Here is a 23,885-nt window from a genome sequence, read left to right on the forward strand (position 1 = left end):
AGAATTCCAGAGGAGGAGAAAACAAACCACGGAACTCATGGCTTTCTCCCTGTGATTTTTTAGACTTGCAGTTAATTTAATTTTTTTCTTTTTCTTTTTTTCTCTTCTTCTGCTAAATTTTTTTTTTAACTTTTACCCTTTTCTTTTTTATACTTTTCTTTGTTCGTTTTCCTTTTTTTAATTCTTTTTTTCTTATTTTTCTTTCTTTATTTTTGAACCTCTTTTTATCCCCAAATCAGAAGAGATCCCAATATCTCCAATCTCTTTTTTTAATTTTTTTTTAAAATTATTGATTGAATTTTTAATTCAATCAATTTTTTTAATTCTTTTTTTTTTGTTTTTTTTTTTGTTTTTTCTTTCTTTTTGAACCTCTTTTTATCCCCAAATCAGAAGAGATCCCAGTCAGAAGAGATTGGGAGATCCCAATCTGAAGAGATCCCAATCAGAGGAGATCCCTCACCCAATCGTGAGGGGGGAGAAAACCCCCCTCATGATTTGGGATCTCTTCTGATTTGGTTAAAGCATATTTTCCTGGTATTGTGGCCACACTTTTAGTATTTTACTTGGTCTTTCATATACTCTTAGCTGGACAAAATGACAAGGCGGAAAAATTCACAACAAAAAAAAGAACAAGAGGCAGTACCGAAGGCTAGGGACCTAATCAATACAGACATTGGTAATATGTCAGATCTAGAGTTCAAAATGACAATTCTCAAGGTTCTAGCCGGGCTTGAAAAAGGCATGGAAGATATTAGAGAATCCCTCTCCAGAGATATAAAAGCCCTTTCTGGAGAAATAAAAGAACTAAAATCTAACCAAGTTGAAATAAAAAAAAGCTATTAATGAGGTTCAATCAAAAATGGAGGCTCTCACTGATAGGATAAATGAGACAGAAGAAAGAATTAGCGATCTAGAAGACCAAATGACAGAGAATAAAGAAGCTGAGGAAAAGAGGGACAAACAGCTACTGGACCACGAGGGGAGAATTCGAGAGATAAGTGACACCATAAGATGAAACAACATTAGAATAATTGGGATTCCAGAAGAAGAATAAAGAAAGAGGGGAGGAGAAGAAATACTGGAGAGAATTATTGGGGAGAATATCCCCAATATGGCAAAGGGAACGAGCATCAAAATTTAGGAGGTTCAGAGAACGCCCCTCAAAATCAATAAGAATAGACCCACACCCTGTCACCTAATAGTAAAATTTACAAGCCTTAGTGACAAAGAGAAAATCCTGAAAGCAGCCCAGGAAAAGAAGTGTGTAACATAGAATGGTAAAAGTATTAGATTGGCAGCTGACTTATCCACAGAGATCTGGCAGGCCAGAAAGAGCTGACATGATATTTTCAGAGCACTAAGCGAGAAAAACATGCAGCCAAGAATACTATATCCAGCTAGGCTATCATTGAAAATAGAAGGAGAGATTAAAAGCTTCCAGGACAAACAAAACCTGAAAGAATTTGCAAACACCAAACCAGCTCTACAGGAAATACTGAAAGGGGTCTTCTAAGCAAAGAGAGAGCCTACAAGTGGTAGATCAGAAAGGAACAGAGACAATAAACAGTAACAGTCACCTTACAGGCAATGTAATGGCACTATAATCATATCTCTCAATAGTTACCCTGAATGTTAATGGGCTCAATGCCCCAATCAAAAGACACAAGGTATCAGAATGGATAAAAAAACAAAACCCATCTATATGTTGCCTCCAAGAAACTCCTTTTAAACCCAAAGACACCTCCAGATTTAAAGTGAGGGGGTGGAAAAGAATTTACCATGCTAATGGACATCAGAAGAAAGCAGGAGGGGCAATCCTTATATCAGATCAATTAGATTTTAAGCCAAAGACTATAATAAGAGATGAGGAAGGACACTATATCATACTCAAAGGTCTGTCCAACAAGAAGATCTAACAATTTTAAATATCTATGCCCCCAACGTGGGAGCAGCCAACTCTATAAACCAATTAATTACAAAATCAAAGAAACACATCAACTCAACAATCATACAATAATAGTAGGGGACTTTAACACTCCCCTTACTGAAATGGACAGATCATCCAAGCAAAAGATCAACAAGGAAATAAAGGCCTGAAATGACACACTGGACCAGATGGACATCACAGATATATTCATAACATTTCATCCCAAAGCAACAGAATACATATTCTTCTCTAGTGCACATAGAACATTCTCCAGAATAGATCTCATCCTCGGTCCCAAATCAGGACTCAACTGGTATCAAAAGATTGGGATCATTCACTGCATATTTTCAGACCACAATGCTCTGAAGCTAGAACTCAACCACAAGAGGAAATTTGGAAAGAACCCAAATACACGGAGACTAAACAGCATCCTTCTAAAGAATGAATGGGTCAAGCGAGAAATTAAAGAAGAATTGAAAAAAATCATGGAAACAAATGATAATGAAAATACAATGGTTCAAAATCTGTGGGACACAACAAAGGCAGTCCTGAGAGGAAAATATATAGTGCTACAAGCTTTTCTCAAGAAACAAGAAAGGTCTCAGGTACACAACCTAACCTGACACCTAAGGGAGCTGGAGAAAGAATAAGAAATAAACCCTAAGCTCAGCAGGAGAAGAGAAATCATAAAGATCAGAGCAGAAATCAATGAAATGGAAACCAAAAAAAAAAAAAAAAAAACAAAAAAAAACAATAGAACAAATCAACGAAACTAGGAGCTGGTTCTTTGAAAGAATTAATAAAATTGATAAACCCCTGGCCGAACTTATCAAAAAGAAAAGAGAAAAGACCCAAATAAATAAAATCATGAATGAAAGAAGAGAGATCACAACTAACACCAAAGAAATACAAACTATTATAAGAACATACTATGAGCAACTCTACGCCAACAAATTTGACAATCTGGAAGAAATGGGTGCATTCCTAGAAACATATAAACTACCAAAATTGAACCAGGAAGAAATAGAAAGCCTGAACAGACCCATAACCAGTAAGGAGATTGAAACAGTCATTAAAACTCTCCAAACAAACAAAAGCCCAGGGCCAGACGGCTTCCTGGGGGAATTCTACCAAACATTTAAAGAAGAACTAATTCCTATTCTCCTGAAACTGTTCCAAAAAATAGAAATGGAAGGAAAACTCCCAAACTCATTTTATGTGGCCATCACCTTGATCCCAAAACCAGACAATTATCCCATCAAAAAAGGGAGCTATAGACCAATATCCTTGATGAACACAGATGCGAAAATTCTCACCAAAATACTAGCCAATAGGATTCAACAGTACATTAAAAGGATTATTCACCACAACCAAGTGGGATTTATCCCAGGGCTGCAGGATTGGTTCAACATCCGCAAATCAGTCAATGTGATACAACACATCAATAAAAGAAAGAACAAGAACCATATGATACTCTCAATAGATGCTGAAAAAGCATTTGACAAAGTACCGCATCCCTTCCTGATCAAAACTCTTCAAAGTGTAGGGATAGAGGGCACAGCACATACCTCAATATCATCAAAGCCATCTATGAAAAACCCACCGCAAATATCATTCTCAATGGAGAAAAACTGAAAGCTTTTCCACTAAGGTCAGGAACACGGCAGGGATGTCCATTATCACCACTGCTATTCAACATAGTACTAGAAGTCCCAGCCTCAGCAATCAGACAACAAAAGGAAATTAATGGCATCCAAATCAGCAAAGAAGAAGTCAAATTATCACTCTTCGCAGATGATATGATACTGTATGTGGAAAACCCAAAAGACTCCACTCCAAAACTGCTAGAACTTGTACAGGAATTCAGTAAAGTGTCAGGATATAAGATCAATGCACAGAAATCAGTTGCATTTCTCTACACCAACAAGACAGAAGAAAGAGAAATTAAGGAGTCAATCCCATTTACAATTGCACCCCAAACCACAAGATACCTAGGAATAAACCTAACCAAAGAGGCACAGAATTTATACTCAGAAAACTATAAAGTACTCATGAAAGAAATTAAGGAAGACACAAAGAAAAGGAAAAATGTTCCATGATCCTGGATTGGAATAATAAATATTGTGAAAATGTCTATGCTACCTAAAGCAATCTACATATATAATGCAATTCCTATCAAAGTACCATCCATCTTTTTCAAAGAAATGGAACAAATTATTTTAAAATTTATATGGAACCAGAAAAGAACTTGAATAGCCAAAGGGATATTGAAAAAGAAAGCCAAAGTTGGTGGCATCACAATTCCGGACTTCAAGCTCTATTACAAAGCTGTCATCATCAAGACAGCATGGTACTGGCACAAAAACAGACACATAGACCAATGGAACAGAATAGAGAGCCAAGAAATAGACCCTCAACTCTATGGTCAACTAATCTTTAACAAAGCAGGAAAGAATGTCCAATGGAAAAAAGACAGCCTCTTTAATAAATGGTGTTGGGAAAATTGGACATCCACGTGCAGAAAAATGAAATTGGACCATTTCCTTACACCACACACAAAAATAGACTCAAAATGGATTAAGGACCTCAATGAGAGAAAGGAATCCATCAAAATCCTTGAGCAGAACGCAGGCAGCAACCTCTTCGACCTCAGACGTAGCAACATCTTCCTAGGAACATCACCAAAGGCAAGGGAAGCAAAGGCAAAAATGAACTATTGGGATTTCATCAAGATCAAAAGCTTTTGCACAGCAAAGGAAACAGTTAACAAAATCAAAAGACAACTGACAGAATGGGAGAAGATATTTGCAAACAACATACCAGATAAAGGACTAGTGTCCAATATCTATAAAGAACTTAACAAACTCAACACCCAAAGAACAAATAATCCAATCAAGGAATGGGCAGAGGACATGAACAGACGTTTCTGCAAAGAAGACATCCAGATGGCCAACAGACACAGGAAAAAGTGCTCCATATCACTCAGCATCAGGGAAATACAAATCAAAACCACAATGAGATATCACCTCACACCAGTCAGAATGGCTAAAACCAACAAGTCAGGGAATTACAGATGCTGGTGAGGATGCGGAGAAAGGGAAACCCTCCTACACTGAAGGTGGGAATGCAAGCTGGTGCAAGCACTCTGGAAAACAGCATGGAGGTTCCTCAAAATGTTGAAAATAGAACTGCCCTATGACCCAGCAATTGCACTACTGGGTATTTACCCTAAAGATACAAATGTAGTGATCCAAAGGTGCACGTGCACCCGAATGTTTATAGCAGCAATGTCCACAATAGCCAAAATATGGAAAGAACCTAGATGTCCATCAACAGATGAATGGATCAAGAAGATGTGGTATATATACACAATGGAATACTATGCAGCCCTCAAAAGAAACGAAATCTTGCCATTTACGACAACATGGATGGAACTAGAGCGTATCATGCTTAGCAAAATAAGTCAAGCGGAAAAAGACAACTATCATATGATCTCCCTGATATGAGGAAGTGGTGATGCAACATGGGGGCTTAAGTGGGTAGGAGAAGAATCCATGAAACAAGATGGGATAGGGAGGGAGACAAAACACAAGTGACTCTTAATCTCACGAAACAAACTGTGGGTTGCTGGAGGGAGGGGGTTGGGAGAAGGGGAGTGGGGTTATGGACTTTGGGGAGGGTATGTGCTTTTGGGTAAATTGGAAGGGGAGGTGAACCATGAGAGACTATGGACTCTGAAAAACAATCTGAGGGGTTTGAAGTGGCGGGTGGGTGGGAGGTTGGGGTACCAGGTGGTGGGTATTATAGAGGGCACGGCTAGCATGGAGCACTGTGTGTGGTGAAAAAATAATGAATACTGTTTTTCTGAAAATAAATTAATTGGAAAAAAAAAGAGAGGAGACCCCCAGAAAATTACAAATGAGAGAGGAAAAATAAAAACCAACACTAGGAAATAAAATCAATTATTAGAGAATATTATGAAAAACTATATGCCAACAAATTGGACATCTTATAAGAAACAGATAAATTCTTGGAAACATATAAGCTACTATACTGAAACAGAACTAACAGAAAACTTAAACAGACTGATAACCAGCAAAGAAATTGATTTAGTAACGGAAAACCCAGCAAACAAAGGCCCAGGACCATGTGACTTCACAGGCAGATTCTATCAATCATTTAAAGTATTGTCAATACCTAATCTTCTCAAACTATCATCTGTACCCCAATATTTATAGTAGCAATGGCCACGGTTGTCAAACTATGGAAAGAAACAAGATGCCCTTCAACAGACGAATGGATAAGGAAGATGTGGTCCATATACACTATGGAGTATTATGCCTCCATCAGAAAGGATGAATACCCAACTTTTGTATCAACATGGATGGGACTGGAAGAGATTATGCTGAGTGAAATAAGTCAAACAGAGAGAGTCAATTATCATATGGTTTCACTTATTTGTGGAGCATAACAAATAACATGGAGGACATGGGGAGATGAAGAGGAGAGGGGAGTTGGGGGAAACTGGAAGGGGAGGTGAACCATGAGAGACTATGGACTCTAAAAAACAATCTGAGGGGTTTGAAGTGGTTGGGTCGTGGGAGGTTGGGGTACCAGGTGGTGGGTAATATAGAGGGCACAGATTGCATGGAGCACTGGGTGTGGTAAAAAATAATGAATACTGTTATGCTGAAAATAAAAAAAAATAATTTTAAAAATAGAAAAGGAAGGAGAACTTCCAGTTTTATTCTATGAGGCCAGCATTACCCTGCTACCAAAACCAGTTAAAAACACCAATTAACAAAGCAGGAAACAACATGTGTTGGGGAGGATGTGGAGAAAGGGGAACCCTCTTACACTGTTGGTGGGAATGCAAGTTGGTGCAGCCTCTTTGGAGAACAGTGTGGAGATTCCTCAAGAAATTAAAAATAGAGCTTCCCTATGACCCTGCAATTGCACTCCTGGGTATTTACCCCAAAGGTACAGATGTCATGAAAAGAAGGGCCATGTACCCCAATGTTTATAACAGCAATGGCCACGGTCGCCAAACTATGGAAAGAACCAAGATGCCCTTCAACGGACGAATGGATAAGGAAGATATGGTGCATATACACTATGGAGTATTATGCCTCCATCAGAAAGGATGAATAGCCAACTTTTGTAGCAACATGGACGGGACTGGAAGAGATTATGCTGAGTGAAATAAGTCAAACAGAGAGAGTCAATTATCATATGGTTTCACTAATTTGTGGAGCATAACAAATAGCATGGAGGACAAGGGGTGTTAGAGAGGAGAAGGGAGTTGGGGTAAATTGGGTGGGGAGGTGAACCACGAGAGACTCTGGACTCTGAAAAACAATCTGAGGGGTTTAAAGTGGCAGGGGGGTGGGAGGTTGGGGTACCAGGTAGTGGGCATTATAGAGGGCACGGATTGCATGGAGCACTGGGTGTGGTGAAAAAATAATGAATACTGTTTTTCTAAAAATAAATAAATTTTTAAAAAAAGATATAACAAACAAACAAGCAAAAAAAAAAACAAAAACCACCACTAAAAAGAGAACTGCCTGGTAACATTCTTGGTGAACATGAAGGCAAATTATTTAAAATAAAATACTAGGAAAACAAATTCAACAATACATTTAAAGAAATAATGCACCACAATAAAGTGTGGTTTATTCCTTCATTGCAAGTGAGGTTCAGTGTTTGCTAATCAATCAGCATAATGCCTCACATTAATAAAGAATATAAGAACCTTATGATTAGTTCAATTCATGAAGAAGAATCATTTTAAAAAGTACACCCTCCTGTCTTGGTGATCACAGCTTCATAGTAAAGCTTGAAATCAGGTAATGTGATGCCCCCAGTATTCTTTTTGTTTTTCAACATTTCCTTAGTGATCCGGGGTCTCTTTTAATTTCATACAAATTTTTGGATTGTTTGCTCCAGCTCTTTGACGAATGTCGGTGGAATTTTGATCGGAATGGCATTAAAATTATTGATTGCTCAAGGCAGTATAGACATTTTAACAATGTTTATTCTTCTGATCCAAGAGCATGGAATGGTCTTTCATCTTTTTGTTTCTTCTTCAATTTCTTTCATGAGTGTTCTGTAGTTCCTCGAGTACAGATCCTTTAGCTCTTTTGTTAGGTTTATTCCCAGGTATCTTATGGTTCTTGGTGCTATAGTAAATGGAACCGATTCTCTAATTTCCCTTTCTGTATTTTCATTGTTAGTGTATAAGAATGCCACTGATTTCTGTACATTGACTTTGTATCCTGCCATGTTATTAAATTGCTGTATGAGTTCTAGTAGTTTTGGGGTAGAGTCTTTTGGGTTTTCCATATAAAGAATCATGTCATCTGCAAAGAGAGAGAGTTTGACTTCTTCCTTGCCAATTTGGATACCTTTTTTTTTTTTAAAGATTTAATTTATTTATTTGACAGAGAGAAATCACAAGTAGACGGAGAGGCAGGCAGAGAGAGAGAGAGAGGGAAGCAGGCTCCCTGCTAAGCAGAGAGCCCGATGTGGGACTTGATCCCAGGGCCTTGAGATCATGACCTGATCCGAAGGCAGCGGCTTAACCCACTGAGCCACCCAGGCGCCCCAATTTGGATACCTTTTAATTTTCTTTGTTGTCTGATTGCTGTTGCTAGGACTTCTAATACTATGTTGAACAAGAGCGGTGAGAGTGGGCATCCTTGTCGTGTTCCTAATCTCAATGGGAAGGCTGGAAGCTTTTTCCCATTGAGGGTAATATTTGCTGTGGGTCTTTCATAGATAGATTTTATGAAGTTCAGGAATGTTCCCTCTATCCCTATACTTTGAAGCGATTTAATCAGGAACGATGCTGGATTTTGTCAAATGCTTTTTCTACATCGATTGAGAGGACCATGTGGTTCTTCTCTCTTCTCATATTAATTTGTCCTATCACATTGATTGATTTACGAATGTCGAACCATCCTTGTAGCCCAGGAATGAATCCCACCTGGTCATGGTGGATAGTCTTTTTAATGTGCTGTTGGATCCTGTTGGCTAGGATCTTGTTGGGAATCTTAGCATCCATATTCATCAGTGATATTGGTCTGAAAGTCTCCTTTTTGTTAGGGTCTATGCCTGGTTTGGATATCAGGGTAACGCTTCCTTCATAGAAAGAGTCTGGAAATTTTCCTTCTGCTTCAATTTTTTGAAACAGCTTTAGGAGAATAGGTGTTATTTCTTCTTAGAAAGTTTGGTAGAATTCCCCAGGGAATCCATCAGGTCCTGGGCTTTTGTTTTTTGGGAGGTTTTTGATCACTGCTTCAAACTCGTTACTAGATATTGGTCTATTTACGTTGTCAATTTCTTCCTGATTCAATTTTGGGAGTTTATAGTTTTCCAGGAATCCATCCATTAATCTAGGTTGCTTAGCTTATTTGCATATAACTGTTGATAATAACTTCTGATGATTGTTTCTACTTCCTTAGTTGTTATCTCTCCCTTTTCATTCATAATTTTATGCATCTGATCTTTCTCTCTTTTCTTTTGTATTAGTGTCACCAATGGTTTATCGATCTTATTGATTCTTTCAAAAACCCAGCTTCTTGTTTCATTGATACGTTCTACTGTATCTCTGGTTTCTACCTCATCTATATCAGCTCTAATCTTGATGATTTCCCTTCTTATATGTGGAGTGGGTTTGATTTGTTGTTGATTCTCCAGTTCTTTAAGGTGTAGAGACAGCTGGTGTATTCTGGATTTTTCAATTTTTTTGAGGGAGGCTTGGATAGCTATGTATTTCCCCTTAGGACTGCCTTTGCTGTATCCCATAGGTTTTGGACTGAAGTGTTTTCATTCTCATTGGTTTCCATGAATTATTTCAGTTCTTCTTTGATATGCTGGTTGATCCAAGCATTCTTAAGCAAGGTGGCCTTTAGCTTCCAGGTGTTTGAGTTCCTTCAGAACTTTTCCTTGTGATTGAGCTCCAGTTTCAAAGCATTTTGATCTGAGAATATGCAGGGAATAATCTCAGTGTTTTGGTATTGGTTGAGTCCTAATTTGTGACCCAGTATGTGGTCCATTCTGGAGAAGGTTCCATGTGCACTTGAGAAGAATGAGTATCCTGTTGTTTTAGGGTGGAATGTTATGTTTATATCTATGAGGTCCATCTGGTCCAATGTGTCATTCAATGCTCTTGTTTCTTTATTGACTTTCTGCTTCGATGATCTGTCTATTTCTGATAGAGGCATGTTGAGATCTCCAACTATTAATATATTCATATCAATATGACTCTTTATCTTGATTAACAGTTTTCTTATGTAATTGGCTGCTCCCACATTAAGGGCATGGATATTTACAATTGTTAGATCATCTTCGTTTATAATCCCTTTAAAAATGATGTAGTGTCCTTCTGTATCTCTGACTACAGTCTTTAGTTTAAAATCTAATTTATCTGATACGAGAATTGCTACCCAAGCCTTAGAGCAGTGGAACAGAGTAGAGAGCCCAGATGTGGACCCCAACTCTATGGTCAAATAATCTTTGACAAAACAGGAAAAAATATACGGTAGAATAAAGAAAGTCTCTTCAATAAATGGTGCTGGGAAAACTGGGCAGCTATATGTAGAAGAATGAAACTTGACCATTCTCTTACACCATACACAAAGATAAACTCAAAATGTAGAAAAGACCTCAATGTGAGACAAGAATCCATCAGAATCCTAGAGGAGAACATAGGCAGTAATCTCTTCAATATCAGCCACAGCAACTTCTTTCAAGATATGTCTCCAAAGGCAAAGGAAACAAAAGGGAAAATAAACTTTTGGGACTTCATCAAAATCAAAAGCTTCTGCACAGCAAAGGAAACAGACAAGAAAACATAGAGGCAACCCACAGAATGGGCGAAGATATTTGCAAATGACAGTACAGATAAAAGTTTGGTATCCAGGATCTATAAAGAACTCCTCAAACTCAACGTACACAATACCAATAATCACATTAAAAAATGGGCAGAAGATATGAACAGAGACTTATCCAATGAAGACATACAAATGGCTATCAAACACATGAAAAAAATGTTCATCATCACTAGCCATCAGGAAGTTTCAAATTAAAACCACATTGAGATACCACCTTACACCTGTTAGAACGGCCAAAATTAGCAAGACAGGAAGCAACATGTGTTGGAGGGAATGTGGAGAAAGGGGAACCCTATTACACTGTTGGTAGGAATGCAAGTTGGTGCAGCCTCTTTGGAGAACAGTGTGGAGATTCCTCCAGAAATTAAAAATAGAACTTTCCTATGACCCTGCAATTGCACTGCTGGTTATTTACCCCAACGATACAGATGTAGTGAAAAGAAGGGCCATCTGTACCCCAGTGTTTATTTGTGGAGTATAACAAATAGCATTGATGACATGGGGCATTAGAGAGGAGAAGGGAGTTGGGGGAAATTGGAAGGGGAGGTTAACCATGAGAGACTATGGACTCTGAAAAACAATCTGAAGGGTTTGAAGTGGTGAAGATGTGGGAGGTTGTGGGAACAAGGTGGTAGTTATTAGAGAGGGCACAAATTACATGGAGCACTGTGTGTGGTGCAAAAATAATGAATACTGTTATGCTTAAAATTAATAGGAAATAATTTTTTTTAAAAGTACACCATCAGCTCATGATAAAAACCCTCAAAAGGTACATTTGGATGGAACATCCCTCAACATAATGAAAACCGTATATGACAAACCTACAGCTAATATCACCTTAAATGGAGAAAAACTGAGTTTTTCTCCTACTTTAAACAACAAGACAGGACTGTCAATGCTCACCATTGTTAAATAACATAATACTAGAAGTCCTAGCTGTAGCAATAAGACAGGGAAAAAAGCATCTAAATCAACAAGGAAAATGTAAAACTTACAACTATTTGTAGACAACATGATACTATACATAGAAAACCCAACTGTTTCCACCAAAAGACTTCTTGAACAGATACAAAAATTCAGTAAACTCACGGTGTACAAAATCAACATATACAGACCTGATGCATTTCTATACAACAGTAATAAAGTAGGAGAAAGAGAAATTAAGAAACCAATCCCACTTATAATTGCACCAAAAGCAATAAGATACTTTTGAATAAACTTAAAGAGGTGAAAGACCTGTACTCTGAAAACTATAAAACACTGATGAAAATTGAAGATTACACAAAGAAATACAAAGAAATTCTATGCTGAGGGATTAAAAAAAGGATACGAATAAAATGCCTATACTAACCAAAGAGAACTACACTTTGAATGTAACCCTTATCAGGATACCAAAAGCCTTTTTCACAGAGGTAGACAAAACAAACCTAAAATTTGTATGGAAACACAAATAACCAGAATGGCCAAAGCTATCTTGAAAAAGAAAAACAAAGCTGGTGACATCAAAATTCCAGACTTTAACTTATATAATAAAGTTAGGATGGAAGAAAAATTTCTGAATCATATATCAAATAAAATAATATTAATATTGGCTAATATTAACATTCAGATATATTTTAATATATTCATGTATATAAAGAACTTACACAATAACAAAAATCTGATTAGAAAATGAGCAACGGGGTAATCCTGGGTGGCTCGGTGGATTAATCCTCTGCCTTCGGCTCAGATCAGGATCTCAGGGTTCTGGAATCAAGCCCTGCATTGGACTCTCTGCTCAGCGGGGAGCCTACTTCCTCTCCTCTCTATCTGCCTGCCTCTCATCCTACTTGTGATCACTTTCTCTCTGTCAAATAAATAAATAAATAAATTTTTAAAAAATGAGCAAAGGAATTGAATAAACATTTTTTCCAAAGAAGATATCCAAATGGCCATCAAATATGGGAACAGATGCTCAGTGTCACTAACCATCAGGAAATTTCAATCAAAACTTCAATGAGAGATTACTTCACACCAGTTAGAATAACTGTCCTGAAAAGGGGATTAGATAACAAGGGTTGGAAGGGATGTGGAGAAAAGGGGACTATCGTGCACCACTGGTGGAAAGGTAAGTGTTCCAAGATTCATTGTTTATGCACTACACCCAGTAGGTTTTAAGAAGAGCACATATTGCATGGAGCACTGGGTGTGGTGCACATATAATTTTTAAATAAAACTTATTCTATTGTTCAGCCATGAGGAACAAAAAAGGAAATCCTGCCATTTGTAACAATCTGGTTAAAATTTGAAGGTATCAATCTAAGTGAGATGAGGTCAGGCAGAGACAGACAAATACTGTATGATATCACTTATAAGTGAGATCCAAAACAAGGCTGACTCTATAAAATCAGAGGAGAATGGTGATTAACAGGGCCTTATGAGTTGTGAAAATGGAATTTATTTAAAGCTAAAAATTTGCAACTAGTAGATAAGTAAGTTTTGTAGATATAATGCATAGCATAGTGATTACAGTGAACAATATTGTATAAGAACTTCAAAGTTAGTAAGACACAAGTTTCTGAATTATTCTCAAAACACAAAAAAATTATAATTATACAGAATAACAGAAGTTTAACTAATACTATGGTGGAACCATATTTCAATAGATAATTGTATAAAAGCAATTTGCTATATAGTTTAAACGTACACATTTTATGTCAATTACACATCAATTAAAATAAATTAAATGTTATCAGACCCATGAAAAATAATTCAAAAGAACATAGAGAATGGGGCACCTGGGTGGCTCAGCTGGTTAAACATCTGCCTTCAGCTCAGGTCATGATCCCAGGGTCCTGGGATTGGGCCTCGTGTTGGGGTAGAGAGGGTCCCTGCTCTGTAGGGGGCATATTTTTCCCTCTTATTCTGGTCCTCTCCCTGCTCATGCTCCTTTCTCACTTGCTCTCTCTCTTAGACAAATAAATATCTTTTAAAATAAATAAAAGAACATAGAGAAGATTTATGGGTTAGAGTTCTCCAGAGAAGCAGAATCAACATTCAAGACCAAAGGCACCTTGCTGGCAGAATTCATTTTTGCTTTGTGTGGGCTCATCTTACTCAGTTAAGGCAATGAATTGATGGATGAGGTCCACCTGTATTTGGACTATAATCAGCTATAGTCAAAATATTCCAATTTAAGTGTTAATATCATCCAAAAAAACATCTTTACCAAATCATCCAGAACAATGTTTGATCAAATATCTGGGCATTATGACCCAGCCAATCTGACTCATAAAATTAACCATCACAATTAGAAAGGACTTAGAGGACGTTAATACTCTAATCTATCTGCACGAAACAGACAATAATGGAATGTTCCACCCAACAGTAACACAATACACATTATCTCAAGTATACATAAAATATCCTCCAGATTAGCTCATATATTGGGCTACAAAACAAGTCTTAATAAATTTAAAGAATGAAAGCACACAAAGATTCTTTCTGATCACAATAGAGTAAGACTAGAATTAAAATGAAGAAGAAAAACTGGAAAAAATAAACACAAGTATGTGGAAATTAAACAACACTCTCTTAACTACCTAATGGATTACAAAAGAAATTATAATGGAAATTTAAAAATACCTTAATATAAAGGAAAATTTTTAAAAATGGTATTCCAAAGATATAGGAAGTGTAAAAACAATAACAAGAGGTTAAATTGTAACTTTAAATGGAAGTTTTGATCTTATGGAAGAAAGATATTAATTAATCAACCTAATTTTATAACTTATTACAGATCAAATATCTATGTATTTTCCAAAGTTCATGTGTTGAAATCCTAAACCCAAACATAATGGTTTTAGGAGGTGGGATATTATTAGATGATTAGGTAGATCATGATAGCAGAGCCATCATTAGTGAGATTGGTACCCATTGGTTTAGTCAGAACATTAAGAAAAGAAAATAAAGGGAATACAATTTGAAAATGAAAAACTAAAATTATCCCTGCTTACAGAATACTTTTTTTTTTCATGTAGAAAACACTAAATTGTGGGACACCTGGGTGGCTCAGTGGGTTAAAGCCTCTGCCGTCAACTCAGGTCATGATCTCAGGGTCCTGGGATCGAGCCCCGCATTGGGCTCTCTGCTTAGCAGGGAGTCTGATTCCTCCTCTCTCTCTGCCTACTTGTGATCTCTGTCTGTCAAATAAATAAATAAAATCTTAAAAAAAAAAGAAAACACTAAATTGGGGAGAAAAATGACTGTTAGATCTAAGAAACAAATTCAGTAAAAGTATAGAACATAAATTTAATACTGAAAAATCAGTTGTGTTTTTGTACAGTAAAATTAATAAATCTAAAAATTAAGTTAAAATAATTCCATTTATAATAGAAAATAATAAAATACTTAGTGATGACAAAAATCTTGTACTCTGTAGACTACAAAACTGCTCAAAGAAATTACATAAAACATACATTAATGGAAATGCATCTCGTGTTTATACCTTAGAAGACAATATTTTCAAGATGCCAATATTACCAAAGTGATCTGCAGATTTAATACAGCTGCCATCAAAATCCAAATTATGTTTTTAGCAGAAATAGAAAAACCTATCCTAAAATTCACATGTAATCTCAGGAGACATTTAGTAGTCAAAATAATCTTGAAAAAGAAAAATTGGAGAACTTATAGTTCCTCATTCCTGATCTTACTATAAATGTACAGTAATAAAAAAAATGTAGCACAGGAATAAAGGGAGAAAACCACTAGATTGGATTGCATGGAGCACTGTGTATGGTGAAAAAATAATGAATACTGTTATGTCAAAAATAAAAAATAAATTAAAAAAAAGAAATGGCAGATAAAACCATCACCTATATGGTCAAATCATGTTTGCCAAGGTTGCACAGACCATTCAATAGGAAAAGGACATTGCTTTCAACAAATGGTGCTTGGAAAACTGGATGCCCACATGCAAAATACTGTAGCCATACCCTTATTTTACAGTGTATACAAAAGTTAACTCAAAATGAATTAAAGACAAAAAATTTAAAAGCTAAAATTATTAAACCCTTAAATGAATACTTCAAGAAAAACCTTCAAAGTTTTATACAAACTTTAAATTTTGCATTTATTTCTTGTTTATGACAACAAAATCACATGCAGCAAAAGAAAAAAAAATAGAATTCATCAAAATTAAAAATTTTGGTGTGGTAAGGGACACGATCAAGAGATTAAAAAGACAACACACAGAATGGAAGAAAACATTTGCTATGAGAATTGTGTCCCCTTAAAATGTATATGCTGAAGTTCTAAGCCCCAGTAACTCAGAATGTATTTGGAAATAAGCGTTTAAAGAAGTAATCATAAAAGTAAAACATAGTCACTAGTGTAGGCCCTAATTCAATAGAACTACTGTCCTTATAAGTAAAGATTAAAACACAGACACATACAATGGGAAGATGCCATAATACAGAGAGAAGATCGAAAAGAAAGAGAACTCAAGACATATCAACCCTGCTTATACATTGATCTTGGACTCCTAACTTTCAGAACTATGAGAAAATATATTACTGTTATTTCTCATCCAGTCTGTGGCATTTACAGTGGAGATACTAGCAAACTGATAAATATTTTGGTACCCGGAGGTGGAGGACTGATATAACAAATACCTTAAAATGTGGAAGCAATTTTTGACATAGATAATGGGTAGATTATAAAATAAGGTATTTCCCCAAGGAATACAAAAATACTAATTCAAAGGGATATAGGTATCCCAATATTTAGAGCAGCATTATCTATAATAGCCATATTATGGAAATAGCCAAATGTTCATCAACTGGTGAATGGATAAAGAAGAAAAATATATAACTATATAATTATTACATAGTTATATTCTATATTCTATATAGATATACATACATATATGTATATATATACACACATATGTGTGTATATATATATAATGGGGAGATAGGTAAATGGGTGATGGGGATTAAGGGGTGCATTTGCTGTGATGAGTACCAGGTATTTTATGGAAGTGTTGAATCACTATATTATACACCTTAAACTAATAATACACTGTATGCAACTAACTGGAACTTAAAATTTTTTTAAAAAATAAATGAATGTAGATTTTTTACATTATAAAAATAAATAGTTTTGAGGTGTATATTGGAAAACCTGAGATTGCCTTGAAGGGTCTGTTGATAGAGATGTGAAATTTATAGGTGATTATTGAAAACACTCATAAATAAACTTTCTCTGAAGAAAGTTTCTATCATCCTAGAGATATATCATCACAAAGAGAATGTTGGTAGAAATATGAATATTAGAAGTGCTTCTGGTGAGATCTCAGACAGAAATGAGAAACACATTGGAAACTGCAGAAAAGTTTATCCTTGTTATAAAGTGGCAAATAGCTTGGATAAATTGGGTTTTAGTTCGTGGAAAATAATACTTGTTAGTTATAAACTTATGTATTGAACTGAGAAGACTTATAAGCAAAGTGTTAAAGGTATGGCGTGATGTCTGCTTGATAGTGCAAGAGAAAATAGAGGAAGTTAAGGGGAGATTTTTAAGAAAAAAGAAATAGAAAGATGTGGAAAATTCTCAGCCTACCCATACTTCAGAAAATAAGTAATAATGCTCTAGAGAAAACACTAAATGTATAGCTAGATAGAATTTGCTAAATATATTATAAACTTGTGACTTGTGTATTTCATAAACCATCTCAGCAAAAGCCAGGAACAGAAATATAGTTATACCAGCAGAATCATTACTAGTTTTGAAGGATGGACAGAAAGATGAAATAAAGTGAAGGATGGTTGTTGTACTTTTGGTATTCTTCGAGATGTGACAATAGAGCTATCTAGCTATGAGCTTGTGTTATATCTCAAGAAAAGGGAAGGATAATCCCCAAAATGTTTTAGAGATTTGTAGAGTTGCTACTGCCACCATGGGCCCAGAAGGCAGAGACCTGGTGATCTGTCTCCTCCTTGATTCAAAAGCAGTCAGGGCTGCCTCTCAGGTCTGAGGTTTTGTTGTTGCCAAACATGGCCGAGGTATTAGAGCTACTGCCCTGGTGTACACAGAAGACAGGGATGCCCTGGTGGTCCTGGAGAACAAAACATTGAGCCAAAGAGGATTATTTTTGAGCCCCAAAATATAATGGAATTTACCCTGCTAGGTTTCAGACTTGCCTGGAACTCATGATCCCTTCTTCTTCTTTTTTTTTTTTTTTTAATTTCTCCCTTTTGGGATGGAAATGTCTATGTTATGTGTGTCATACTATTTTAATTTGGAGGCAGATAACTTCTTTGGTTTCATATGTTTACAGCAGGAGAGGAGTTTTACATCAGGATGAATCACATCTCCAGTCACACCCATATCTGGTTTAGAAAATATTTAGATGAGATTTTAGACTTAGAGTTGATGTTGTAATATATTAAGATATTTGTAGGTCTAGGTGCCCCTGGGTGGTTCAGTCTTTAAGCATCTGCCTTTGGCTTAGGTCATGATCCCAGAGTCCTGGGATTGAGCCCCACATCTGGCTCCCCACTCAGCAGGAAGCCTGCTTTTCCTTCTCCCACCCTCCACTGCTTATGTTCCCTCTCTTGCTGTTGTCTCTCTGTCAAATAAATAAATAAAATCTTTTTTAAAAGTTATTTGCAAGTCTTGGGATGTGGTGCATGTATTTTTCATGTAAACACATGAATTTTGGGGCTCCAGTGAATAGAGTATTATGGGCTAAATTTTATGTCCCCATATTCCTATGTTGAAGTCCTAAGTTCCAGTATCCCAGAATGTGACTGCATTTGAAAATAGGCTCCTTAAAGAGATAAGGTAAACTGATGTCATTAGAGCAGCATGTAGTCCAATAATACTGGTGTATTCCTAAAACAAGGAGATTAGGACACAGACACACAGAACAAAGATCATCTCATGACAATAGGAAAGAATAGCCAAATACAAACCAAGGATAGAGGCCTCAAGAAAAAAAAAAAAAAAAAAAAAGATCACCCTTGCTGACACCTTGATCTTGTACTTGTAACTTCCACAAGTGTAAGAAATACATTTCTGCTAAGTCACACAGTTTGGGGTATTTGTTATGTCAGGCCTAGAAAAGTAATACACAACCTAATTTTTAAAATGGGCAAGAACTTGAACAGCTATTTCTCCAAAGAATATATACATATGGTCAATAAACACAGGAAAAGATGCTGAACATCACTAATTATTAGGAAATGTAAATCAAAATCACAACAAAGGCTGTTTTTGGCTCAGGTCATGATCTCAGGGTCCTGAAATGGAGCCTGCCCTGGGATCAAAACTGTGTAGTTCAGGGAGTCTCTTTCTCCCTTTCCCTCTGCACCTCCATGCTGTTGGCACACTCTCTCTCACTCTTTCTCTCCAAATAAATAAAAAAAATTAAAAATCAAAATAAAGTACTACTTTACATCCAATAGTATGGCTATTATATTATAAAAACAACAACAACAACAACAACAGAAAATAGCAAATGTTGTTGAGGATGTGAAGAAATCAGAACTCTTTTGCATTGCTGGTGGGAATGTAAAATGATGCAGGATTTGTAGCAAGCAGCACGATAGTTCATCAAAAAATACAGTATAGTACACCATATGATTCATCAATTCCACTTGAACTTATATAGCCAATAGAGTTGAAGGTAGGGACTTGAACAGACAATTGCAAAACTATGTTCATAGCAACATTATTCATACTAGCCATAAGATGTAACAATCCAAATGCCTATCAAAGAATGAATGGATAAACAAAATGCAGTGCATATATACAATAAAATATTTTTCAGTCTTAAAAAATGTAATGACATTTGTTACATGATACAATATGGATGGACCTTGAAATGAATCATGCTAAGTGAAATAACCCAAACACAAAAATGACAAATATGGTATTTCATTTATATGAAGAACGGAGGATAGTCCAATTCATAGAAACATAAAGTGAAATAGTGGCTACCATTGGCTGAAAAGAAGGTATAATAATATGGATTTATTATTTAATGTATATAAAATTCCAATTTTCGATGATGAAAATATTGTGGAGATGTATAGTGATGATGGCTACACACTGTGAATGTACTCAATGCCACTAAGTTGTACAATTTGCCCAATTAAACTGTTAAATTGTAAATTTTATGTTATGCATATTTTATCACTGTAAGAAAAGAATACCATGATAGAGTCAATTAGATTTTTATGGTTTATATCTATATATTAGATATATGAGTTTATTTCTGGACCTTAATTTCTATTTTATCTTATGTGCCTAGTATAATGCTAATTCCATATTGTTTTGAATAAAATAGCTTTGAGGTAATTTTGATATTGGGAAGTATGGGTCTTCCACTTTTGTTTCTTTTTTTCAAAACTGGTTTGGCTAGTCAAGGTTACTTGCAATTTTATTTTTTTCCCATTTCTTTTATTATGTTGCGTTATTCATCATACAGTACATCATTAGTTTTTGATGTCGTGTTCTATGATTCACTGTCAGTGTATAACACCCAGTGCTTCATGCAATCCATGCTTAATACCCATCACCAGACTCATCCATCCCCTCAACCTTCATTTTGTTTCCTAGAGTCCGTAGTCTCCCACACCAATTTCTCTCCCTTCCTTTTTCCCTTCCTTCTCCTAATGTCCTCCATGCTATCCTTATGTTCCACAAATAAGTGAAACCATATAATAATTGACTTTCTCTGCTTGACTTATTTCATTTAGCATAATCTCTTCCAGTCCCATCCATGTTGATGCAAAAGTTGGGTATACATCCTTTCTGCTGGCTGAGTAATATTCTACTGTGTATATGTACCACATCTTTTTATTCATTCATCTATTGAAAGGCACCTCAGCTCCACAGATTTGCTCTTGTGGACATTACTGCTATGAACATTGGGGTGCATATGGCCCTTCTTTTCACTACATCTTTATCTGTGGGGTGACTATCCAGTAGTGCAACTGCAGGGTCATGGGGTAGCTCTATTTTTAACTTTCTGAGGAGTCTCCACACTGTTTTCCAAAGTGGTTGCACCAACTTGCATTCCCACCAACAGCGTAAGAGAGTTCCCTTTCTTTACAACTTCTCCAACATGTTTTTTCTTACCTTGTCAATTTTTGCCATTCTAACTGGTGTAAAGTGGTATCTCAATGTGGTTTTGATTTGAATTTCCCTGATGGCTAATGATGATAAACATTTTTTCATGTGTCTGATAGCCATTTGTATGTCTTTTTTGGAGAAGTGTCTGTTCATGTCTTCTTCCCAATTTTGACTGGATTATTTGTTATCTTGGGTATTGAGTTTGAGGAGTTCTTTATAGATCTTGGATTTCAGCCCTTTGTCTGAAGTTTCATTTGTGAATATCTTCTCCCATGCCATGGGTTGCCTCTTTGTTTTGTTGACTGTTTCTTTTGCTGTGCAGAAGCATTTATCTTGATGAAGTCCCAAAGTTAATTTTCACTTGTTTCCCTTGCCTTTGGAGATATGTCTTGAAAGAAGTTGCTGTGGCTGATGTTGAAGAGATTACTGCCTATATTTTCCTCAAGGATTTTGATATATTCCTGCCTCACATTGTGGTCTTTCATCCACTTAGAATTTATCTTTGTGTATAAGAGAATGGTCGAATTTCATTCTTCTATAGGTAGCTATCTAATTTTCCCGGCACCATATGTTGAAAAAACTGTGTTTTTTCTACTGGATATTTTTCCCTGCTTTGTTGAAGATGACCATAGAATTGAGGGTCCATATCTGGGCTCTCTATTCTGTTCCATTGGTCTATGTGTCTGTTTCTGTGTTAGTACCATGTTGTCCTGGTGATCACAGCTTTGTAATAAAACTTGAAACCAGACAATGAAATGTACCCAGCTTTGTTTTTCTTTTTCAGAATTTCCTTGGTGATTCAGGGTTATTTCTGGTTCCATACAAATTTTAAGATAGTTTGTTCCAGCACATTGAAAAATGCTGATGGTATTTTGATTGAGATAGTGTTGAAAGTGTAGATTGCTCTGGGTAGCATAGACATTTTAACAAGGTTTATTCTTCCAATCCATGAGCATGGAATGTTTTGAAATTTTATTGGAGAGAGAAATGGAGAGAGAGAAAATGAGCAAGGAAAGCATCAGAGGGAGAGGGAAAAGCAGACTCCCTGATGAATATGCAGTCCAACATGGGCCTCAATCCCAGGGCACTGGCATCATGATCTGAATTGAAGGCAGATGCTTAACCAACTGAGCAACCCAGACACACTGAGAAAAACAAAGATTTTTTGTTTACTCATTACATTAATATAATTTCCAAAATTGCCCAAGACTTATTTGAGGATGGTAATCCTGTTATCTCACACACTACACCACAAAGAATGGCCAACATGTAATTGGAGAGAACTTCCCCATTAAAAAGCCAACTTCTTGGGGTGCCTGAGTTGTGAAGTCAGTTGGGTGTCTAACTCTTGGTTTCAGCTAAGTCATGATCTCAGTGTCATGAGATTGAGGTTTCATACTCAGCACAGAGTCTGTTTGAGATTCCCTCTGCCTCCACTCTGTCCCTGCTGCTGTTCATTCTCTCTCTCTTTCTAAAATAAATCAAGAAATAAAAAAATATATATATATCAACTTTTGTTTACTCTGCCATTTATTCAATTATTTAATTACTAGGAATTTACTTAAATGTAGTACTAACATATCACTCGGCATCAGGGAAATACAAATCAAAACCACAATGAGATATCACCTCACACCAGTCAGAATGGCTAAAATCAACAAGTCAGGAAATGACAGATGCTGGCGAGGATGCGGAGAAAGGGGAACCCTCCTACACTGCTGGTGGGAATGCAAGCTGGTGCAACCACTCTGGAAAACAGCATGGAGGTTCCTCAAAATGTTGACAATAGAACTGCTCTATGACCCAGCAATTGCACTACTGGGAATTTACCCTAAAGATACAAACGTAGTGATCCAAAGGGGCACATGCACCCAAATGCTTATAGCAGCAATGTCCACAATAGCCAAACTATGGAAAGAACCTAGATGTCCATCAACAGATGAATGGATCAAGAAGATGCGGTATATATACACAATGGAATACTATGCAGCCATCAAAAGAAACGAAATTTTGCCATTTGTGACAACATGGATGGAACTAGAGCGTATCATGCTTAGCGAAATAAGTCAAGCGGAGAAAGACAAATATCATATGATCTCCCTGATATGAGGAAGTGGTGATGCAACATGGGGGCTTAAGTGGGTAGGAGAAGAATCCATGAAACAAGATGGTATAGGGAGGGAGACAAACCATAAGTGACTCTTAATCTCATGAAACAAACTGTGGGTTGCTGGGGGGAGGGGGGTTGGGAGAAGGGGGGTAGGGTTATGGACATTGGGGAGGGTATGTGCTTTTGGGTAAATTGGAAGGGGAGATGAACCATGAGAGACTATGGACTCTGAAAAACAATCTGAGGGGTTTGAAGTGGCGGGGGTGTGGGAGGTTGGGGTACCAGGTGGTGGGTATTATAGAGGGCACAGCTTGCATGGAGCACTGGGTGTGGTGAAAAAATAACGAATACTGTTTTTCTGAAAATAAATAAATTGGGAAAAAATGTAGTACTAACATGGATAAAAACTCTCATCTTCTGTATAACAAACTGAAATGTATAGAAGAAGGGACATGAAAATAGGCTATTTTGTCATACAGATCTTACTATGAATCCTAGTTCTGAAACTTGTTAGCTGTGTGGCATGGAGCATGTTGCCTAGCTCTTCCAAGTCTTATTTGTCTCTTCATCCATAAAGTAAGGAAAACATTAGTATTTCATTCATTGTGGTGTTTTAACTATTAACAAAAATAATCCATATAGAGCAATTGACAAATAATTAATGCATATTAGTTATACCAATAATGATGAGGATGATGATTATGATCTAAGAAGTAATTAGAAGGAAGACAAAAAGTCCCTATAGGGCTATACTTCCTGTGAAACATTTGGATAATACAAGCCACATAGGAGTTTGGAATGGGAAGAATATAACCTTCTCTGTTTCTACTGT

The sequence above is a fragment of the Neovison vison genome, chromosome X (genome assembly GCF_020171115.1).
Source record: "Neovison vison isolate M4711 chromosome X, ASM_NN_V1, whole genome shotgun sequence".
Classification (NCBI taxonomy): domain Eukaryota; kingdom Metazoa; phylum Chordata; class Mammalia; order Carnivora; family Mustelidae; genus Neogale; species Neogale vison.